Source organism: Podarcis bocagei, assembly GCF_964188305.1.
Source record: "Podarcis bocagei genome assembly, chromosome: 8".
NCBI lineage: Eukaryota > Metazoa > Chordata > Lepidosauria > Squamata > Lacertidae > Podarcis > Podarcis bocagei.
The window spans coordinates 60416365-60440718 of record NC_138133.1 but is presented as its reverse complement, the minus strand read 5'-3'; the positions used below and the strand labels follow the sequence as shown (position 1 = coordinate 60440718).

The 24354-nt window shown below is 42.8% G+C and overlaps 1 protein-coding gene across 2 annotated transcripts in view; it reads right to left on the bottom strand.

The window, feature by feature from the left end:
- Positions 1–22648, bottom strand: part of HNF4G (hepatocyte nuclear factor 4 gamma) — a 68323-nt gene extending 45675 nt beyond the window's left edge. Inside the window, exon 1 of one of the 2 annotated variants that reach the window (XM_081204780.1) lies at positions 22460–22648. The gene's annotated coding sequence lies outside the window, so the exon portion shown is untranslated. The remainder of the gene's footprint in view (positions 1–22459) is intronic. The other variant, XM_081204779.1, reaches the window with a different exon arrangement.
- Positions 22649–24354: the final 1706 nt, after the last annotated feature.

Genomic DNA, 24354 nt, shown 5'->3' with positions numbered 1-24354 from the left:
ACTGTGGTGCAATAGAAGCATCACTGCATGTGACAAACACAGGTCGGAAGATAAATCAATGCCTTCGAACAGTGGTACCTCAGGTTAAGTACTTAATTCATTCCAGAGGTCCGTACTTAACCTGAAACTATTCTTAACCTGTAGCACCACTTCAGCTAATGGGGCCTCCCGCTGCCGCCGCGCCGCCGTAGCCCGATTTCTGTTCTCATCCTGAAACAAAGTTCTTAACCTGAAGCACTAATTCTGGGTTAGCGGAGTATGTAACCTGAAGCGTATGTAACCTGAGGTACCACTGTACATCCTTACTGGGCAGTCGCTAGTCCTATACTCTGAGTGACTAGTGTTAAGAATAATGAAGTAGACCTATACTACGTGTGTATGCCATAGCCACTTATGCTATAAAAAATGTCAGAAAGCAATTCATTCTCTGTTGGTAACACTGCTCAAGTCAGGAATTATGGTTGGAATGCTAAGCAGTGTTGGGAGATTGCTCCGGCATTGCATGCCTGATGGAATGGTCTCCCCTCTCCTCCCTGTGTTGGGGGCAAGCTTGCGATGCACAGAGGGGAGAGGAGGGAAGAAAGCCATTGTACTGGTTTTCGCAAGCGCAACTGTTTAGTTGAATCTGGCCCTATATATTTGCACGCGCGCACACACACTCACACACACACACAGGGAAAAAATCACGATAACTTGTCTTAAAATACACTGGGTTTTGCCATTTATCTTTAGTTACAGTGGTACCTCGGGTTACATACGCTTCAGGTCACAGACTCCACTAACCCAGAAATAGTACCTTGGGTTAAGAACTTTGCTTCAGGATGAGAACAGAAATGGCGTGGCGGCGGAGCGGTGGCAGTGGGAGGCCCCATTAGCTAAAGTGGTGCTTCAGGTTAAGAACAGTTTCAGGTTAAGAACAGACCTCTGGAAAGAATTAAGTACGTAACCAGAGGTACCACTGTCTAACCTACATGGATCTCACTCTATAAGTCCACCAGTGAAATTGTTGAATGTTATCTAGACTGGACAAACCAGGTTGCTTCTGTTCCATATTACTTTCATATGCATTCACTCAGTCTATTTCATTCTATTCCCACATCTATGGCTTACTTTTGTTTGAAAAAGAAAAGAAAATCCACGTCAAAAAAAATCATTTAAACATATATATTTTACTTTATTTATTTAAAATATCCATTTCACAATGCGTTTTGTCAAAATGTTTCTAAATTATTTTATTTGAAAAACCATGCACTTTAAATGCACTTTGATACTTTTTTTAAGCCAAGAATTGCACTCCCACATTTGGAGAAGTGCAAAGTCCAATTTTTAGAGATGTTCAGATCTGCAAATTAGCCAGCGAGATGCAAATCAGGTCATTTTGTATGCATCTCAGACATCCTAATGTAGGCTACACTGTCTCTTAATAAAATCTAATTTAATGGCCTAACTTTAGGTAGGTTGTGCACCCCCTCCCTCTCCAAAAAAAGAACTTGACTATGCATCCACAGCTTCCTCTTTTTTATTATTATTTTTATTATTATTATTATCATCGCCTGAAGCAAATGCAAGATAGAAAACAAAAATTACTGTAGGCCATCATTGTTCTTTCTCCCTGGGAGTACTGTTCCTAATCCAATCTCCCAGATTTATTTTGGAAATATCCACAATGGCACGAAGGACTGTATTTAGAAATTAAAATAATATACAATTCAATACCGAGCACTTTCGCAGCACACGGATCAAAAATGGGTAAATCTTAAAAACAAAAACACTGGCTGTAATAACAGCCTTTCACCCAAGGGGGCCTCTATAAGTTTACATTACAAATAATGGCTGCACAGCCCTGAGCATAATAAAAGCATGGAATGGACCGGGTTTCAAACCCACCTCCAATACCATCACTTATCTATGCAAGGTAAATTAGTCTCTCCATCAAATACAGAGAAGCTAGACTCTCTGTGGGAAACATTTACTTTCTTGCATATTTCTTCCACCGCATATAGCTCTTATACACCTAATCTAATAACCATTAGTAGGACAATAAAATGGCATAAAGTGAAGGGAAGGGCACTAAAGTAATCCTATCCCAACCTGTTTATTTAGCCGTGCTTCTTAATGACAGACCTTCGTACCAGGCAATGCCTGTGGCTAAGGAGAGCATCACACAACCAGTTTTCCCTCACCCACCTCAGCCCAGAAGTTCTAGGGAACTTTTCTCTAATGTAGAATCATTAGAATTCACGTACTTGTCCAGTTTCGCTCAGGGAATTTTGCCGCCTGTACAAGTTTTGTCTCCCCGCTGCCCACTCCACGCGTAGAAAACTGATCGGACTGGCAACTGAATGTTACTTCAGCACTGGGGACAAGGCAATGTCTTCCACCACACCTGTGGTCGGGGAGCTAGCTTGTTGGCTGGGGCAGGCCTTATGGCACACACGTTCTGTTGCTCTCCAGCTTCTACCACCTGAGGTGGCTTGTGATCAAGCCATTCCTGGGCACTTTAAAACCATTTTGTCATGTTTCTGACATGAGCCCTTCCCATGTGATCTGGTGTGTCACCTTTGTGCTGTGGGATGGGGCAGTTCTGCTGTGTCTCCCACACAATATGAAGATCATTTCAACAAGGCAAGAGCGCAGCATGAGGGGTTGGTGCAGATATGCAAGAAATAGCCATTACCCATAGGATGAAAAGAGACACTCCTTATTCTACGAAAGCACAGATCAAATGCCTGTTCTAAAATGGCAATTGCCGCTTCCAGTTTTTTAGTATGCATATAAAAATAACATATTTGGGTTTGTTTTTATTATTTTTTTAGAAGTCTGCATGTTTAAAATAAAAGTTCATTCAATCTAAAGCTTTTTTAAAAAATCAGATCAATTAAGTTTTACAGCTCACAGAAAGAAACAATACACATACATTTTACTGGGGTCAATATTTAGATTTGGAGTTTATTATGATGATGATGGATTCTTTTAGTTATCTGGATTATGTTCTTATATTTTTATTGCTAAATTTTATTATGAATAGTGTTTAATTTTACTTTATAGTTATTAATATGATATACTTTTATTAGTCTATTGCTTATATGACTATCTGAATTTTGTTATGTTTGCAATAGATAGCTCTATCAAATCTATCTGTGCAAGCTATTTTTCTCCTAATAAGCAGCACAGCGGTATCTCACTGTTGTAGCGAAACTGCTACAATTAGCATGGTAATGATAACTACTGCCACCAGAGGAGCTGGGAGACTGGAAGTGCTCTGCTGAAGAAATGTCCTGACTCCTGTTGTTTTCGCAGAGGATCTGTATTCAAACTTGCTTGAGAAAAGTTTGATCTTAAGGTTTATGGCACCTATAGGCAATATAGCTCTTTTTATGGCAAAAGGGGGGGGCAATAGATCCTAAGCAAACACTGATAAGCTCTCTGTTCTGAGAAGTCTCCACCTACCGAAGTGTCCTGACATTGGAAAGCCCCACAGACTGATAAGGGAAAGCAGCGAAATCTTTCTAAAAAGAATGTTGTTTCCAGGGCCATCTTAAGTATATCCCACGCCGTGGTGCAAATATCCCTCCGGCGCCCCCCCTTTCCCAGAGTTGCCGACCTTTTTACGGCGCTGCCGGCAGCTTTGCAGGGCTGGAGGGGGCGGGCAGCAGCTAGAGGGTGGCTTCTCCAGTGGGGAAGAGGCAGAGGCTCCGGGCACGATGCTAGGCGGACAAGGGCAGTGAGCTGATGTCAGGAGGCACCACGCCCAGCCTCTTCCCTGGTACCCTCCAGAACTTGGCACCCTGGTGCCCCTATGGGCAAGACGCCCCTGGTTGTTTCATATTGTAAAATGAATGACTCAAAATGGAGAAATATTGCAGCTACACAAATATTTTCTACACACCTGTGCGCCAACACACAATGTGTCAAATGTACCTGGTTACACTAAACCAGGGTGGTCCAATGCCTATCCCGAGGGCCACATGCAACCCTTGAGGTCTTTTTGGGTGGCCTTAGTCTGCAGCCATGCAGATCCACCATATACAGTGGCACCTCGGGTTACATACGGTTCAGGTTACATACGCTTCAGGTTACAGACTCCGCTAACCCAGAAATAGTGCTTCAGGTTAAGAACTTTGCTTCGGGATGAGAACAGAAATCGTGCTCCGGCGGCGCAGCAGCAGCAGGAAGCCCCATTAGCTAAAGTGGTGCTTCAGGTTAAGAACAGTTTCAGGTTAAGTACGGACCTCCGGAACGAATTAAGTACTTAACCCGAGGTACCACTGTAGTATGTGCTTCTGTTCAAGGGAACTGAGATGATTTGGATGGCTGCTGTGACACCAAGATGACACAGTCACAACCATTCTCACACATAAAGTCAACCGTACTCAGTTATACAAGCCACCGGATGACCCTGCACCAGTCACACTGTCTCTCAGGCCTTTGCAGGGCTGTTGTGAAGCTATAATGGGGAAGGGGAAAGGACCCTCCAATACTGTATATTGAGTTCCTTGGAAGAAAAGCTGAATCGTATATAAACGACACATCAACACGCCACCTCTTTGGGAAGCTTAATATAGTATGTTTGCCTAGCTTTTGTTAACATGGACTTCTGGGTTGGCGCAACTTCCGGGTTGGCGCCTCTGGCAATGGCAGATTTCCTCCGATCGGGAGGAACCTGCTCCGTGAAAAACATGGTCTGAACCGCCACAGCGAGGCGGAGACCCATTAAAAACCACAGGCGGGAGAAGCCTGTGGGCGTGGGATTCCGCTGGCACCTTTGCGCCTCCCCTACTCGAGGGGAAACCCTGTTTTGGGGATCCGGAGCGACGTGGGGTGAGTGGCGCGGTGCTTTGAATCGACTGCTTCTTTCACGGAGTGAAGCCACATTGCTGTTGCCAGAGAGCGCTGACTTTTTCCTGTGGACAATTGGATTTTAAACAACTACTCGTGAGTAAACAGAAAATTGGATTTTTAAATACTTCAATTTGGCACTGAAACGGGAAGGTTATAAACAGGAAGTCCACCTCCCGTTTTTGTAAATAGACTGAAGCAAAGACGTTACAAGTAAAGCCTTTGAAAGCTTTTGGCAAAGGATCAAATTTCCACCAGTTTAAAGTTACAAAACCCCCTTTGGAAGCAGGAGAAGAGGGGGAAATTTTGGATCTAGTGAGCCTGCAGGAGAGAGTGAAAAAATCAAATTACCACTGCTCTGAACCTGGGAACGGGCTGCCAGATGACGTTTGGAGAGAGTGCTTTTGACAGAACGGATTTGACAGCTAGCTAAACAAGAGTAAGATACTGTTTCCATTGTCCCTTTCTGCGTTTTAAAAAAAAGAGGAAAAGTAACTGAAATTTTATCTTTAATGTTTGAAATTGTGCTTGAAAGAACTGATACAAGTGGAGACTGTTTCCCTCTAGAGGGAGCTTTTGAAACTGTAACAGGACTGTAACTGGGGAATTTCCAGCTGCAGAAAAGGAGTTTGGGAACCAGAGAGTGACCTTGGACTATTTCAAAATGTTGACAGGAGAGGCCATTGTGACTGTTTTATGTAAGATAAGCTGTTCGCAGCCACAGCTTCATAAGAAGATGGATGATATGACTCTCAAAGTTGATAATTTGGAACAGAAAGTGACCAACTTGAGTCAAAAAGCGAACACTAACACAGAAATAATTCAGGACTTGGTACAGGAACCCATTTTGGCAGGACAAATGGTGGAGGAGAAGGAGGAGAAGGAGAATGCAGGTGTTGTTCAACATAAAATAATACAAGTGAGATCTGTGGATTTACAGAAGCAAATTGGAGATTATAAATTGAGGCCTTCTATGATTGAATCCAGGAAAAGCCAGACCCTGAGGAATGGATCCCGGTTTGGATTAAAGAAGGAAAGTTGGAAAGAGCCCTCTATGCAGGGATTAACTGACTTTTGGGACATGGACTCGGGCCTGGAGGAGATTGAAGTTTTGGGGGCCTTTGGAATTGGAGGAATTTTGAAATATATCCGGAAATACTTTATGGACTGTAGTTTTAACTATGGAAATTCAGCTGATTTGTTCAGAAGGAAGAAAAGGATTGACAGGTTGGAATTTCCCCGAGATTGGTTCTTTAGCATTAAAGAAAATGAAGAAGACCTGCAGAAGGGACTTGGAAAAGAGTTAAGAGCCTCGGACATAAGATCACCAGGTTGATGGACTTTATGGAATTGACGGAAAGGACTGCCAGAATCCGAAACCTGGGAGAGGAGATGGTGGAAGAAGATTGGAAAATTTAAAGTTTTTATATAGACTTATGGTAAAACTAATGAGTGATAGAAAAATGGTGGAATGATTTTTATTTTTTATTTTTTATGGGCTGAACAGAAATGTTATAAGGAGTTAAGCACATATAAGTAATTTTGTTTTAATGGAAAATAAGGTTAAAATAATACGTTATTTACAATATTACAGAAAATGGAGAAAGATGGAAAGGATTTGCTGAAACAATTAATAGAAGTGGAACACAAAAAGGGAGGTGTGAGGAGGTCGAGGAAACAAGGGAACGAAAGATAGAGTATGGAAAAGAGAGGATGTATGTTTTTAAATTGTTTTTGTTTTGGGGAGTGGGGTTTGTTTAGTTTAGCTTAATGTGTTTAGTTTTGAGTTTAGGTTGTGTTTTGTATTGTTTATATATTGTATTGTATTGTGTGTGTTTTTCCTCTCTCTTTGTTTTTTTTTCTTTTTCTTTTGTTTTTTCTCTTTTGCTTTTTTTTCTCTCTTTTTGTAATCTATAAAAGTAATAAATATTATTATTATTATTTTTAAAAAAAAGCTTTTGTTAACATGATGCCCTCCAGATGCTTGGGACTACAACTCCCATAAGCCCTAGCAAGCACCAACAGGGATACCAAACCATTTAGGGCTTTATAGGTTGACAGAAGTACCGGTATCTTAAAATAGGCCCTGTAAGGAACCAGCAGGTATAATGTGTGTCCAGCCAGTGGGACCTACCAGTACCATGGCTGCTGGGCTCTGCACCAGTTTCCACCCTGTCTTCAAGCAGCCTCTCAGAGAGCTAATGTCACAGTAAAACAAGGGGGGAAATAACCAGGAAGAGAGAAGTAGCCAATCGAGGAGTGGGAAATTAGCAACACCCTTGCCTGTCTGAGGCAAAATAATCCCTTGTGCCTGTTTGCTGTTTGGAGAATAACGTTATGGAGAAATGATACAGAGTGATTAAAAAATGCAGATAGAGATGATATATGTCAATACTTTAGCCATCTATTTCTGATTGTTTGCAAACACAATTGCAAAGTAATAGCAACGTTATCTGTAAGCATGATCAGAATGAGAGGGGGGAAGAGGTTTCTTTCATTTTAGCAAGTGTTTCTAGAATATAAGCATACGAAGAACAAGCCCAGGCTCAGGTTAAATCCAGTTCGGATATCTATCTCTCTTACACACAAGCACACATACCTCCTCTCATTTCCCTGCAAACCTAGTTATTTTATCTACCTCAACAAACAAGCTACTCTACCTTGTCATTTCAATTTTCACATATTTTCTGTTTGTGTATTAGTTCTATGATTCAACGAAATCTCATCTCAACCCACTGCCATAAGCAACTGTCTGGAACAAAGCTCTTTCTCAAATTCAATCTCAAACAAAATGAAAAGAAACAGGGAGGGGGGAGAGAAAGCAAAGGGGGGGGAGAGAAAGTGGACCACAACCAATCCTATGAGTCCCATTCTCACAGGTTTGGCAAATTCTTTTTTATTCATCAACAGACCTGAGCTTGAAGAGGCGGCTACTTCTGCTGCTGCAGAGTTAACAACAAAAGGATTAAACAAAATAATATCTTCCAAGAAAGCCTGTGTGTGTGTGTGTGTGTGTGTGTGTGCGCGCGCGCGCGCTTATGTGTGTGTTGGTTCTTAACTCAGCACACAGCTAAACACAGTAACTTTCTACTAAATACCCAAACATGTTTTATCTATCTATCTATCATCTATCTACACACACACACACACACAGACACACACACAGACACACACAAATATTCTCTCTTGTGGGGAAAGTGTCATCAGTTATGTGTATGTTAGACATCTCCTGAAGGCATACCTTGGTGCTTGGGCTTTCCCAGCACTGTAATGCTGGGCCCTATACCTTTTGTACAGCTTGATGCTGTTTTTATTCATATTATAAATTTTATACTGGCAATTTCATTGTCTTTTGACACGTGTTGCTTATAGATTGTTTCAATAATAAGCAGTCTAGAATTTATTTTTCTAAATAAATGAAATGAATAATAGAAAAAAATCTCCAAGTCCCACTCAAGTCTTGTTTCAATAAAAAGATTTATTTATTTATAAATAATAATATCCCAGCCTCTCCCAAGTCTTATCTATAGCTTTCCCCTTGATGTCTGCAGGTCCAGTAAAGATGTCCTCATTAGGGTCAAACTACATGTGACATTTGTCAGATGCTTTGCTCTTGCATAGTTGATATTCTAATAAAATAATCAGCTGCCAGGAAATGGGAGAAGTGGGCTCTACCCCTTTGCCCCCAGTGCAGTCCCAACTGGAATATTCCTTCCTCATCTATTCACGTAGGCAGGTGGCAGCTCCCATTGCCACCTCTAGCATAACTCTTCCCTCCCTTTTTAGCTCTATGAGGAGCCATAAAAAAGAACAGGCAGCACAGGGTCCAAATCTCACATGGTTCTGCCTGTGATGAGACTTCAGAATCCTTACGGCAAAAGGAAAAGTCATTGCACCACCTTAGCCTGTAGTCTCTCGCATAACCCCAGAGTCCCACTATGTCCTTTCGCTACAGATTGGGTGAACACAGCACCAGTTCCTTTCTCCATGGAAAAAACGTTGCCTTTGTTTCTTTTCTCTTCTAAAGGTTTCCTGAAGCTATTTACAAATGGCACACCAGACTTACTATACAAAGGAATGGCCTTTGATCACCTTTAAAGCACTACTGTCTGAGTTTAGGGTAAAGAAAGTGTTGTGGTTGTCTGAGAAATTGTTTTGTGCCAATTTCCTGCCTTTACAGAATCCATCGCTGCATAAATGAATAACTGAAGGAGGCTTGGGATAGTTTTACTAATGAAAACCGAAACAAACAAGCATTATCTATTAGAAGTTGAATAAAAATAATTGCTTGTAGGAACACACACACACACGCAGTGATCATTACCAATTGTTCATACTTGATAGGATGATTATTCTTAGCAGAATTCTCAGTAAACTCATTAGAAACTTTGTTTTACATTTGATGTCAAGACATTTCAAATGTTCCGAGTTTGTAAAGGTTTCTCTGCATTGTACTAGCCTGTACCATGAATTATTTGCTAGACAGGCATTCCTGCACGAGTTCACTCCTCCCTCCCAAAAGTGCATAAGATCATTTTGAAATTACAGCAATTACTCACATGGATAATATGAGGGGAGAAATATTTAAATGGGTTTTTAGTTTCTGCTAATACAATTTAGCCTCTGTAAATAAGGAAGACGATATACCATCAAGTCATCCATCAGTTGTTTGCAAACCACCCGGAAAAGCTTTCTGGACCACAATGTGAAAACCTCTGATCTATTTATTCTGTAAATGTGTGCGTCGAGAGACCACCAGGCACATACGCAGTTATCAAGATGCTGTGTGACGGGAAAAATAAAAATAAACATACTAATGACACTGTATAACAGTATGTGGGTAAGGCATTTTACCCTTAAATTACATTGCTAATGAGGTATATAAAGTGGCTCTAAATGGATTTAGGTCAAGCTGTAAGGCTGCCCTTTAGCAGCTTATCGATTTTCAACAGTGATCTAGAATGTCATATCCCAATAACAGAATTAAATGCTTCTCGTCAGCATGGGGAGATAGGCTACTGACAATCCCATCTCACACATCAGATTTCCATCCGGCTATGGATAATCCAAAATTCTTCAAATAAAACACACACACACACACAAACATTCCTTGGCTGCATCAGAAAACACTAAGATAATGCTGCAGGGGTAGTCATGGATAAAAGGACAGCTTCCTGTAGGAAATTGATGTTACGCAACTCCTTTCAGAGAGTGTAAAGACAAGAGGCTTGTTTTAACAAGTCAGTGTTGAAGAATTAGAAATGAGCTGGAAACTACCAGATAGCGTTATAATACAAACTGCTTCCTGCATCCGAATGAATCATTTTGCGCTGAATTTGGATTTGTGACACCAACCTCTTCCTTGATGGCTTCAGCAGTGATGCAGCAACAGCTTAGAAGCACAAAAGCACCTAGAGATTGAGGGTGGCTTGTAGATCATGTAGTCCACCCCCTATTTGAAGCAGGAAATTAAATGAGCAAGAACATCAGTAACAGATAGCTGCCCAGCTTCTGCTTAAAGACCACCAGGGAGGGAGAGTCCTCAGCCGCGCTGGCGGGTATTTGGTTCTATTGTCAAAGTGTTCTTACCATCAAAACATTTTGCCTAATATTGAACCCAAGCCTTCCTTCTTGTACCTTAAGTCCATTAGATCCAGACCTGTCCTCTGGGGTAATGTAAGGCCACATTTGTAAGGAATTGCTCATTTAGTGTGGTGGCACCTACACTTTGGAACTCCCTGCCTATTGAGATCAAGAAGGTGCCTTCACTGTCCAGCATCCTTGTCCTCACAGTGGCCAACCAGATTGCTTATGGGATGCTCCCAGAGCAGGACCTGTGCACTCTTCTCATCCAGCTAGAACCACTGGGAAGCTCCATCCCAAAGTTTATGCTTCTATCCAGTCTTCCACTGAAGAATGCAGCTAGAACCTCTGGAGATCTGTGAGCCCCCTCTGGAGGAGGAAGGAGAGAGTCAGCTGTGACTCACCTAGCCCGGCAAGAAGTCTCTTCTTCCTCTGAACTGTATTTACTCATGTAATGCTCGTTTGTTTATACACAAGTACAGAGCAAAATGAAAGTGAAGCCTAGGTTATTTCTTTGTAATGCTGAACCTATTCTGTTTGTTTTTTATTATTTGTTAACTGGTTTCTCTCCCATGCCCAGCAAAATGTTCTGTATTCTGATAATAAATGGGTATCTGTTGTAAGGCCACAGTTTACTGTTGCTTGAGCACAGCTTGCTGTGGAAAAGAGGTGTGTACGGTAAATAAACTGAATTAAATAAGAATATCATAATGTTTGTAAAAGAAGAAGAGTTTGAATTTGATATCCCACTTTATCACTACCCAAAGGAGTCTCAAAGCGGCTAACATTCTCCTTTCCCTTCCTCCTCCACAACAAACACTCTGTGAGGTGAGTGGGGCTGAGAGACTTTAGAGAAGTGTGACGAGCCCAAGGTCACCCAGCAGCTGCATGTGGAGGAGCGGAGACGCGAACCCGGTTCACCAGATTACGAGACTACCGCTCTTAACCACTACACCACACTGGTAGCCGGAAGGTGACTATTTAGACACTTTCCAACTACATGTTTGTTGTCCAAAGCATAATACATTGATTCTTGAATGGAATCCGTTCCGGAAGTCCGTTTGACTTTCGAAAATGTTTGAAAACCAAGGTGCAGCTTCTGATTGGCTGCAGGAGCTTCCTACACTCAATCGGAAGCCTCAGAAGCCACATCGGACGTTCGGCTTCCAAAAAACGTTCGCAAACCGGAACACTCACTTTGATAGATGAGACATAATAAATGTATGTCTTACTTTTTAGAACCAAGGTATGACTGTGTGGGAATAGATATTTAGACAATGGAGTAGTCTAGTTGGTTTCACTTTTCAGGCCTATTAGTCTCTCCCTCTCCCTCCCCCCCCCCCCGTGTGTGTGTGTGTGTGTGTGTGTGTGTGTGTGTATTTTAGATTCCCAGTCACAAAGACTAGTCAGTTTCACTTCTTTGATTCCAGTTACTGATGGACTGGAGCCCAGAGAAGATTAGACAGATTCCTAACTGCTTAACAGCACAGAACAATGGAACAACATAACATAAACATTCAGCACTGAGTTTTGCAAGAAGTTGGGATCCATATGTGGACCTCTCAGCCAAGTTTCTAAAAGATACAAAGCACCCACGTTTCAAAATTTGCTTTTAACCATTTTACCTGCCTCAGAGCATCAAAGAGAACAAGAACTGGCAGATTTGGCAATCAGATTAAGATGCAAGGCCTCTGTCTTCAGTGTGGTTTAATACAAAATACTGTGCAGCATTTCAACTGGCTCTCTGCTTCCTTAAGAATAAAATTTCACAAACAAGGAAGCCTTGCCAGCAATAAATGGGCAGGCAATGGACAGTGTCAACTAGTAATTTCCAGACTTAAAATAAAAAAAAAAAATTAGGATGGCCCACATTAGGATGGATAATAGATACCACCTTCAGTGCTCTGGAGAAAAGTATCACAGAAATTTCAGTATCCATAGTATGTAGCCTTATCCTATGACCACTCTGAAAAACATATTTTGCTGCAGTGTTTCAAAACCCTGCAAAACCTGTTTGACAACAGGTGGTGGCAACAGGACAAAAGAAATGCATCTGAACCTGAAGGGAAATTATATCTCCACTTTACACTCTTTTTTTAAAAAAAAGGTTTTATCCAACTAAGTCATATTCAGAGTAGAACTGAAGAGATAAGCTAGTCATGTTTATTAATTTCAATAGGTCTCCTTTGAGTAGGACTAGTATTGGCTACAGCCCAATATTTTGGCTTTCCTTGGGACTTTATTCTATATTCTGTCCTTAAAAGGCAACTTCCCCATAGATCCTCTTTACAACCAACTTCTTGCAGCACAGCAGTAATCTTTGAAGAGAACATACAATGGCTTTTCTTTCTACATTTTACAGACTAATGGTAATCATGGGGACATTGATCAGGTACAAAATAAGCTTATTCTTTGGCGATCAGTCGTAGCCAAGTTAGATTGTCTTCCATGAACACGGTCTTAACAGTGAGTCCATAAGTGTCTGTGGAGGCCAATTCTGGATCCACATATGGGGACATAGGTTTCTGGGCAGGAGTTGATTAAGGTGAGGGTTTGCCAAATGCACCTTTCTCTTAGTATGTTTCTCCCTTTCGTCCTGAGTTCAAGCATCTTCAAAGTCCATGACACCTTTGGTAAAGACTGTTCTCCAATTGGAGCTCTCACAAGTCCCTGTTTCCCAATTGTTGGTGTTTATCCTACATTTTTTAAGAGTTGCCTTAAGAGTCTTTAAACATCTTGTAGACCACCAGCATTATGCTTTCCATTTTTAAGTTTGGAATAGGGTAGTTGCTTTGGATGACGATAATCAGGCAACCGAAGATGACGAGTCCAATGACATTGATGTTGAAAAATCATTGCCTCAGCGCTGATCTTTACTTCTTTCAGTACATTGGCATTAGTTTGCCTGTCTTCCCAAGTGATATGTAGAATTTTTCAGAGACACGTTTCACAAGCGTACATTAAGGTTGGTAGTACAACAGCTTTGTAAACAAGCATTTTTGTTTCCCTGCAAATGCCCCGGTCCTCAAACACTCTGCACTTCAATTGGGAGAGTGTCGGTTAAGTGCAGGATCCCTTGAGCTTTTATTCACCAGGTTCTATGGTTCTTCTTTGAACCTCAGCCTTAGCAATGGCGTATGTTTCTTTCTTAGTGGTGAAGTTTCTATTTCTTTGCCAGATCTGAAAGGCCTTCCTTTTCTTGTCAATAATGCATTCAGTCTAACTATCATTCTCATCAAACCAGTCCTGGTGTTTCTTGGTTTGGTATCCAATAGTTTGTTTGCAGGCTTGCCATAATGGATGTTTTTAGCTTGGTCCAGTGTTCCTCAGTGTTATCAGGGAACTCTGAAAGCAGATGGTCCTTAAGAGTCATTTGGAAGCAATCCCACTTAATGGGATCTTGAAGGGCTTGAGCATGGGTAGGCAAACTAAGGCCCAGGGGCCGGATCTGGCCCAATCGCCTTCTAAATCTAGCCCACAGATGGTCCAGGAATCAGCTTGTTTTTACATGAGTAGAATGTGTGCTTTTATTTAAAACGCATCTCTGCGTTATTTGTGGGGCATAGGAATTTGTGCATTTTTTTTTCAAAATATAGTCCGGCCCCCCACAAGGTCTGAGGGACAGTGGACTGCTGAAAATGTTTGCTGACCCCTGGGCTTGAGTGTTCATTTTGAGCCTTGGTTTCCTTCCTTGAAGCCTGCGTTGAGGTATAATCTTGATAGCCACCATGGAACGTATTGATTGGTGATCTGTCCAGCAGTCGTCAGCACTTGTCATAGCTCTGGTAAGGAGCACATCACAGCGATCTTCAACTCAAACAATTACATAGTCTAAGAGGTGTCAGTGGTTCAACAGAGGTGAACCCCATAATGTTTTAAATTTATCTTTTTGTCGAAAGAGTGTGTTGGTAATAACAAGGTTGTGCACTGCACAAATAGTCAAAAGTAAGGTTCTATTCTGGTTGCTGTTGCCAATTCCTTCTTTCCCAATAATTCCACAGATTGAAATCTCACCCAACTCTTGCATTAAAATCACCCAGGAGGACAATGTTATCCTCCTTAGGCATCTCTGATAGGATGGCATCCAGCTGAGAATAAAAAAATTCTTTAATGTCTTCAATGGCATCCAGTGTTAGTGCACAAGCACTTAAAATAGTAGTCTGTTGGTTTTTGGTGAGTTTTATTCGAAGGGTTGAAAGTCGCTCATTAATGCTGGTAGGGACTTCTGACAAGAGCTTCACAAGATCGCTTTTGATAGCAAAGACTACTCGATGTATTCAATGTTCTTGTTCAGGTGAGACCTTCCCTCACACCACAAGGTGATGATCCAATGAGTGAGACAAAATAAGCATGTGCTTTAGGAATAGGGAGTGCTTGGTTTGCATTTTAATGCAAGCAAACCTAATTTGCACTACCTGAAACAATATATGAACTTAAATGCAGCTAGCTATCCTTTGAAATTCATACTTCTCTAAAACGTGTGATACAGTTGTCCAACCAAATAATGTGAAGAGGCATGCAAGTAAAAACGGAGGAAAGTGTGCAAACATGTATATTTTAGTGAATATAACATACAAAATGCATTAAGGGAATATCACAAGAATATGCTGTTAGGCAAAATTACATACAGAAATGTGCACAAAAATCCAGAATGGATTTTCAAAAGGATATTTTAAAACAAATAAATCAAAAACTGATGCAGAAATGGGGAGATCTGGAAACTGGGGAAATAAAAAACTGAAAGAAGCCAACACTGACAGATTCGTCCATTCCTAAGATGCTCTGCTAGTTGTGAAGGGTGCACAATGTCCTCACCCCACCCCATTCCAAATACAGAAGCTGCAGAAGCCCTCACTGTTAATGGCTTTGGCTCCACTACTATTGGTCTCTCTGCCTTCTGCCCTACCAATCCCAATGACCACCAACGACCAGTGAAAAATTCACATGCACTCTTTAATGCACAAGTGCTTACAATAATGTTGATTCTATCACCATAACCTTAAGAATGAAGAGGAGAAGGAGTGAGAAATAAAATTGTATTTTAAAGTTTGTAAAGCCACTCTGAGGCCCTGAGAGTTGAAAAGGGAGATAAAAATCCAATAATAAATAAAATGCAGAGACAGAATCCTAAATTTCACAAGGATTAATAGGATTTCAGTGCATAACTTTCTCTGGATTTTGCCCAATGATGGTTGCTTATGCCACAGTGCGGATAGAACCAAACCTGGATGATAAACTTCACCTGTTGTATTCTGGCACATTCAGCTTTACCGGTGAAACTAACACTAGCACAATAGGCAATATGCACATTTTTTAAAAGTAAGACATACACTTATTACAATGCCTGAAAATGTGATCACTTTAAAAGGCATACATATAATTTCTTAGCTGGTGCCGTATCATAAACAAGGCTTTTCTGTTATTGAATATGCTTAGAATATATGGAAGAGGAACAAAGGTAACCAATTGGTTTATGTGCCTGGAGATAAAGCAGGAAAAGGGAGCCTGCTTCTTTGTTTCTCAAAGGCTATTTGTTTCCTATTAGAGCTCCAGTGATCCTCAGGCCCCCAAAACTGTTGCAAGCACTACATAGCAATCCGTTCCTGTTACTTACAGAGTAGTGAGACATGGAGTCTGGTCTAAAGTTCCCTCCACTCTTTCTCCCGAGGAGTTACAAAGGGCAGGCAGCTAGCCCATAGTATTTTAAAATCTCAAGGGCTGCCATGTCATGTTGTGAAGTAAATCTCATACAATTCATCACCCAAGTTGGAGGAAAATAGTTCGAAGCTCAAAAATAATGAATTCTGTCATTTCCAATAGAAGTGTGAAGGGAGAATTATGAATGAACCTTTTAAAAATACGTGTGTGGGGGGAGATTGCCCTTCTATGAAATGAAAGCAGCACGCCTGTGTTTAAATGGCCCAATCCTGAAACCAAGACCTTTCCCTTTCAATTAACTTAAATTGACAATTGGAAAAGGTTTGAAAATGTAGCCCAGCTCTTTCAGTTTGATAGATTTCAGCTTTGACATTATATGTGTTATTCCAACCTGAATTTAACATATATATATATATATATATATATATATATATATATATATATATATATGAATGAATATATATGAAAATGCAAAGTGAAAAACCTGATTCAATCAGAGTTGCTGAATTACATTTTAAGATGTCTCTAAAGTGATCCAAAATTTAGCACGATTTTTGTTTTTGATTCAGCCCCTTGCCAATTATTTCAGTTACACCATTACATCTGTGCTAATTTACCATGATAAAGCATTCACAGTCCAACCCGATGTCTGTTTGCCCAGAATTAAATCTTACAAACTTCAGTGGAACTTACTCCCTCTAAGCTTGCATCACGTTTCAGCCTTAGCTTCAATAAGATGCAATGCAAATAAAAGTGGGTGCAATGTGTGTTCCGTTGCTGGAAGTTGCTGCACGCTATACTACCAAGATAATTTACTAGGAGAATGCCGCTTCATAAAAGACCTTATAAAATTCAGCTTTGTGATAAGTTGTATCTATCGCCAAAAAACAGCATTCCTTACCTTCAATGGGGCTCTGCATAAGCACTGGAACAATGCAGCTATCAAAAACAATACATCAGGCAGCAACAAGAACTGGTTCCGTATAACAGATACAGGATATGCAACCCTGCTTACATTTCATGCTTAGCGTCACTGTAATAGGGAATCTCTTAACCTGCTTTTCAACTTAAGTTGGGATGCAAGAAAGGGGTTTTGTACATCTGATTGGTTCAGTTAAACAAGGCGTCAAAAAGAAATTAATCTTCACATTTATACAATTGTATATGTTCCTATAAAATTACCATTAATTCTACAATTAAAGTTAAAAGATCAGTGACTCAGGGAATCTTGAAGCAAGGCTTGCATCATCTGAATCCCTCTTTTTCATTTTCTATTATGTGGCTAGATAAATCATGTGATTTGCTGCCTGCAAGTCTAAAATTGAAATCCTAAGAGTTCTTAACAGACCTATACCCCATGTGACTCAGTGGGACTTAACTTCAGAGTAAAAACTATTTAATCAGCTAGTAAAAGTTCAGTTGTTATCCATAATGTGATAAACTGTGTGGAAGAAGATACTATTTCTGTACAAACCACTTTTAACTTATGGAGATACACATGTTTCTTTGTTTGCATAAGATACAAAGAAGAGGCAGGTTTGCATATGATTTCCACACATAGCTTATTTTCAGTACTGCGCACAATCATATATTTAGTAGTATCTCTCTGCTATTCTGGAACGAACAATTAACCAAGTAATTTTATGTAACTATACTGGAAGCGCAGGATAAAGGGCAAGAAGTGTTGTTAGAAAGCACTGTTATATTTATACATACTTCATGTCACTAAGCTAAACAGAGTCAACATTTTGCAGATTCACTTTCAGGTACTCTGTTCACTTGCAACCAAGTGCAAAGAGAGTTGAGTTTTTGAATGCCTTCCAAATGCTTTGCTTCCTTCTGTCCTTCAGAAGCTGCAATATTCTTCTTATACTTTGGTATAGTGCTTTCAAGTGCTCAAAGCACTTTACATGCCTCATCTGATTTTGATCCTTACAACAAGGGTGGGGAACCTGTGGCTCTGCGGATCCAGGATGGAAGGAGTTCTCCATCACCACTGCTTTACAACAGAGTTATTGCCCCCCCCCCCATATTGCAGCTGACAAGAGGCCAAGTGCAATGGTGGAGGAAGCCTCTCGGGCGCCTGGGGTGGCATGCCCAGGGGCAGGGGCAAGCTGCCCATAGGGGCAGGGCACACCACAGGGCCTCTGGAGTCTGCCTGCCTCCTCCCACTCAGCCGCCCTACATCTAGGGGGGAGGCAGTGGGTGGACCGTTTGGGCAGCGTGGAGCCTGCACACACCACAGCCACCACGCCTCTCCCAACGCTTGGGCGTACTGCAGGCCCCACGGTGACTGCCATCCGGCATTTTGTCACATACACCCCCAGTGGTAACACCTGAGGCAGTCTGCACCCACCACACCCCCTTCCTCCGCCCCTGGCTAAGTGATTGGCTTGACTAAGGCCACCTAGGGAACTCATGGCAACATTCAATCTGAGGATTTCCCAATTCAAGGCTTTGATCCACTACACCACGCCTATAGAAACAGAGGTGGCGGACTGCAAAGGAGAAAACCAGAACAGTGGCCTGCAAAACAATTTTAGAGATAAATTCTGAGTTGTGGGAGGGGGGGCACAATGCAGTGGATTACCCACCCTATTCGCAGTGCTGCTGATTCCTACCAAGCAGGTGGAAACTAGTGGGACAATTTCCCCATCTGTTTTGCTCCTTTTCTGAACTCCTCTTCAGTCTGCATTTTGCCTACCTTGTCCTAAAGAGCATCCTTGTTAACCCGATACCCAAGAATATGAAGTCTGCTTCCCAAATATACAACTTTATTAATGCAGAGCGTTGGGGCAATACTAACTTCGAAAAACTGAGGTGCGATATGCCTACTGACACAATTAAAATACATGGCTTCCCCCAAAGAATCCTGGGAACCATAGTTTGCCCCCTCACAGAGCTGCAATTTCAGCACCCTTAAACTATGGTTCCTAGGAGCGCTGTTTTTCTAGAAAAAGAAGTGCCGGAATTTACCATGAACGCCTCTCTTGTTCTCTTATAATGGCAATGATGCCATGGGAGTGGGGGGGGGAGGGACAGCTGCCCCCCCAAATAAATAAAAATCAATAAAAATACATAGCTAACTGAGGTTCTGTCTTCCCCCCCCCCACACAAAAGGCCTGCCTCCCCTAACAAAAATCCTGGCTATGCCCACAAATGGTGTCCACCTCAGAGGTGCCTAAACCAAGTTCCGGCACGTTCTGACTAAAAGAAAGCCTTGGCTAGGAGTCTTTGAGGGAAGTGATGTGTTTTAAAGGCATGTTATGTACACAGCCCTGGAGTTTCACAACTGATTTCCCAAAGGTGATAACTTCTACATTAGACACACACCCCACCTAGGATTTCCTCCCACAACAGACTTCTTCTCTGTGGCCTCAGAAATGAAAAGAACATTTACCCAATGGCAGGCTACTCTGCATTTACCCAACAGTGAAAGGGAAACAGGATTTTATTTCAATAAAACTTAAGGAAAGTTGAGAAAGACGAGGAAGAGTGAGAAGTTTTTTGTGTGTGTGCTCCAGTTGCATGAGCCACTAAAATGAAAGACAACATTCTGAACAAGGCAACTGCATTGGGATCTTGTCCTACAACTGATTTTTTTAATGTGTATGAGGTGAGCCTCAGGCAGAGCTGCCATGCATCTGTGAGACAGGAAGAAAGGGACAGGGAATTGAGTACCAGGCAATGAAAACAGCATTTTTAACTGTGGTGTTTTTTTCTTCCTCAAAGCTGCCGAGCGACAGAGGAATCATGGGAAGTATGGAGCAGGTTACAAAAGAGCATTTTAAGTGCTTTCCACCTTAACTCCCTTTACACACACACACACACACACACACACACACACACAAAGGGGAAGAGAAACAGAGAAAGGGATGATCAATAAAATGTTCACAATACTCTCCCCATATCTGGCTTTAACAGAATATTTCATTGTCATGGTTTTCTTTCCTCCTTGTGTATATTGCATAAAATGCAAACATCATACTTTAAGGCTATAATCCTATCCACACATCCCTAACAGTAAACCCCCGTTGAACACAGTATGGCTTATTTCTGAGTAACCGTGCACAGGATTAGGCTGTAAAATGCATCTAGGGCCACAATTCTATTCCCATTTACCTTGGAATAAGCCCCCTTGAACTGAATGGGCATACATCTATGCGGTTGTGCATAGGACACACAGTAATTTATTAGGTACTGCTTACGGCGTTTAACTCCGTGCCAACCAGTGAGCCGATTCCGGGTCATCATAATCAGTTTTGTCAAAGAGGGGATTTGGAAAGCAGGTTCAGCTTTCTCAACATGGCACCACATGCCTGGTGAAATTGTGTTTTTGGCTGGAATTAAAACCACACCAAAGCCCTAAGGACTTTGTGGAGCTGGCTAAGAACTAGAAACCAATCCTAGCAGGTAGGAAAGTTGGGGTCAGCAACCCAAGAAATAACATGGCTGAAAAAGAGTACAGCATAGGGTTGCTGGGTAAAAGAAAAACAGAAGAACATGGTTTCTGCATCTTTAATAGCTGTGCAGAAACTCTGCTGAAACACAGCTATTAAATGTGAAGAAGTCCCATCCATTTGTTGCTATTATTATTATCACCTTTCCTTGAATGAGCTTAAGGTGGTGAAGACGATTCTCTGTTTCTCCATTTAATCCTCACAGCAACCCCGTGAGGGAGGCTAGGCTGAGAGTGACTGGCCCAGGGTCATGCAATGAGCTTCATTGCGGAGTGGAGATTTCAATCCTGGCCTGTCTGGTTCTAGTCCGACACTCTAACCACTACACTGACTGCTACCATAGCTGAAGCATAAAGGCCCGGTAATTGTGATGGGGTTAATAGAGTCAGGTTCCCAATCCCTGCTCAGGTATGAAGCTCATTGAACCCAACCTACCTCACGGGGCTGTTGTCAGGATAAAAGGAAGAACCTATTGTGAGTGTATGCCACTTTGACCTCCTTGGAGGAAAAAGGCAGGATAGAGATGTGATAAAGATGCATTGAGGAGGAGGAGGAGGGTTGAATTTCACTTACTGATTTTGAACTAACCAACCAGATGTGGCAGCACAGAGCTATTGGAGCTTGTTTAAACAAAATAGGCTAGCTAGGAATATTGTGTTCAACAGTGGCATGTGGCCTTGCATGCATGCTTATTTACCACATGAGACAATGTAAGCTCTGAAGTGGAGAAATCCCTATTCCTGCAAACCTTCCACCTCAAAACGGGGGAGATTATAGGTAGCATTCCCTCTAATAACAAACTCAGGAATTGAGTGTCAAGAGGCCTCATTTTGGGTTATCAGCATGCTCAGAGCAACCCTGAAGTTTGCACTGGTTAGAGTATTTTTTTAATGTTTTTAATGTTTGGTGTATTACTACGTTTTGATTTGCTGAAAGCCACCCAGAGTGGCTGGGCAACTCACTCAGATGGGTGGCATATAAATTATTATTATTATTTAAACTGAGGGGGAACCACACACACACCCCAAAAAACAATCCTGCCCAATGAAGACCGAGTACCCACAGAATGTTGTGTGCTGTCAGTGGGAAACAAAACCAAAATATGGTGCACTGCTGGGTAACTGGGACCCTGAAGTCCTCCTGTTCTATTGTGATTGGAAGCCCCCCCCCCCCTGTTCCCAGCATCTGTTATACTGTAGATACAAACTCTGTCACATCCATAGTGGACCCCCTACCTGTATGGAATCTCTGATTGCCACCAGAAGTCCTCAGACTTTGTCTTCCAGTGTTGCAATCATGTGATCAACAAGGAAGAAATGTCTCAAGCCACGCCTCTTTGTTGACTATCTGGAGCCACTGGGAGGGGAAGCCTGCTTCTTTGGAGTGCTCCCAGAGCCCACCCAGCAGGAGTTGTGTGTGTGTGGTTTGTCATTGTGGGATGAAAGAAAAACTCTGCATGCTGCAGGAGGTCCACTTTGTTTTTTCTTTTTCATTTTAAAGAGTCTGTCCTGAGTTTAAAAATCATTTCAGTATTAACTGGGCAAGTAAAACAAGAGCAGAATAGCAACTGGGGAGTTACCCTTTGTGGGGGCAGGAAGCGAAGTTGCCCCCTCCTCAAATCAAGAGCCCATCCATACGAAGCTCTTTCAGGGGGTCGCACGTGGTGGGCGTGCAGGTTTGCCCACCAGGCAAGGCGGGCACGTGACACACACAAGCACAGATCTCCAGAAGCCATTGCTCTCTCCCGCTCCCTCTGTCACATCCTCTGCTTTGGCACCGCTCGCCCTCGGCACGCGGAGGAATCTGGCTGCCTGCGCGCTGTCCTCGTCTGGTCCCGGCCAGGAAGGGCAGTGCGAGGCGGGCGGCGCTGCGCCGCGCTCGCTGTGCCGGGAGGCGCCAGCGGCACGAATGAAACTTACCTGCCGGGTCGAGTTGCTCCTTGGCCCTCGGGCGGGTCAGCTTAGCGGCGGTTGCCGAGCATCTCCACGCCTCCTCCCGCCCCCAGCGCGCCACTTTCTCGTCTCCCTCCTCCTCCTCCCCCCCTCTTGGGCCTTGGGCTTTTTTCGCTTCGCCCAGCTCCTTCGAGCAGAGATCTATGCCTTGGAGGGGAATCTGTTCACTTTGGCGCAATGGCGACGGGGCGAGAGACGGAGCCCCAGCGGCATCAGATCGATTTACTAAACAAACTGAAACGTGGGTGGGGATGTTAAACAGTAACCAGGAGCCTCGAGGGAAACTGAAAGCGGCCGCCGCAGGGCTACCTTTCCTCGTCGCACGACAGGGCCCGATTTGCCCGTCCCCTGCAGCTTTCTGGCTTGACCGCTAGAGCTCGGCGCCCGAACGCGCGTTAAGAAAAAAGGAGGCGAGCGTGCCTCTGAGCGCATGCAGAGTGCAATTCTCCTAACCAACGAATTAGCCAGGGAATTGAAAGGTTAGGGGGTTTCGAGTGCCAGGCAGCCTTTACGTCTTGTCTCCTAAACCCGATCTCCTGTGTGTTTATTGGAAAGCAAGCCCCGTTTCGTTCCAGGGGATCTACTCCCGGGTTTGAATGCGAAGGATTGCCATAAATAAAGGCGGGGAGGGAAGTGCAACTGATAGCGATCTCCTGTCACCTACAGGATCCCGCGCATGCTTCCTCAGCGTAAGGTTTCCTGGAGTTCACCGAGGTTTTAGTACTAGCGAGGCAACTGAGGACCGCTTGCGATCAATATTGCTTACTCTCAAGTAAGGGCAGGGTGGCAGTTTTCAGACTCTGCGCGCGATCCTGCGCATTTGTGTCTAGAATATGAGTTGCCGCAGAACTTACATGGATTTCCTGCGATTCGTATTCTTTAGTGTAGTTCGCTGAAGAAAACCAGCTCATTTCGCCTCCACCTGAAGCTGGCGAGCATCCAAGACTGCAATCCTAACCCCACATGCTTGGGGGAAAGTCCCACTGAAGTCAATAGGACTTGCGTCTGAGTTGATACATGGTTAGAATTGTGCTGTAAAATCTGTTTGGGGCTGCGGTTTAGTGAATTGCTCGGTAAGGAGAAAGTTACATTAAACTCAGTAAGGCTGCAATTCTGTACTTGCTTACTGGGAGTAAGTCCCAGTGACTTCAGAGGGGCTGCTGAGTAGACATGTCTAGGATTGCACTGCGCTGCATTTCTTGTTTTGACCTTCACATACCCTGTGAGGGCTGTATTAAAAGGAAACGCGAGCCTTTCCCCTCGAGAAATAAGTTTAAGCACGGATTTTAACATTGTCTTCAAATGAGTAGGACCTAACCGTGTTCCGCCTAGGCTGAATTGGTTGTGATTCAAACGAACCTCTCCACCCCCACCTAAAAGTCTACTGCCTTTTCAAGAAATCTGTCTCACTCCAAAGCTAATACTGTACACGCTCACGTCCATTTTGATAGGCTGCCTCCGTAGAATAAACGGACGCAAATAATTCACAAGAGTAACTTTCAGTGAAAGGAGCATTTCATTTTCCCCGGGTATTCTGCAAACGGCTTGGAAGTGTCGCGGTGGAATCATTTCCGCATTTGATAGTGTCAGACTTGGCCTCAATAGAGACGATGTCCGAGGAAGCACAGTTGGCAGCATCAATCTTGCTCTCCTCATTCATCATTGCTTGGGCGTGGCTTCTACTTATTCTGCCTGGCCTCCTCGGAAGTCAGTGCCAATTAATTCAATGGCGCTCACTCCCAGCTGAGTGCGCATAGGATTGCAGCCTGACTGACCTTGTTCTCTCTCTCTCTCTCTCTCTCTCTCTCTCTCTCTCTCTCTCTCTCTCTCTCTCTCTCTGGATATTGTTCTCTCTTGTGCTT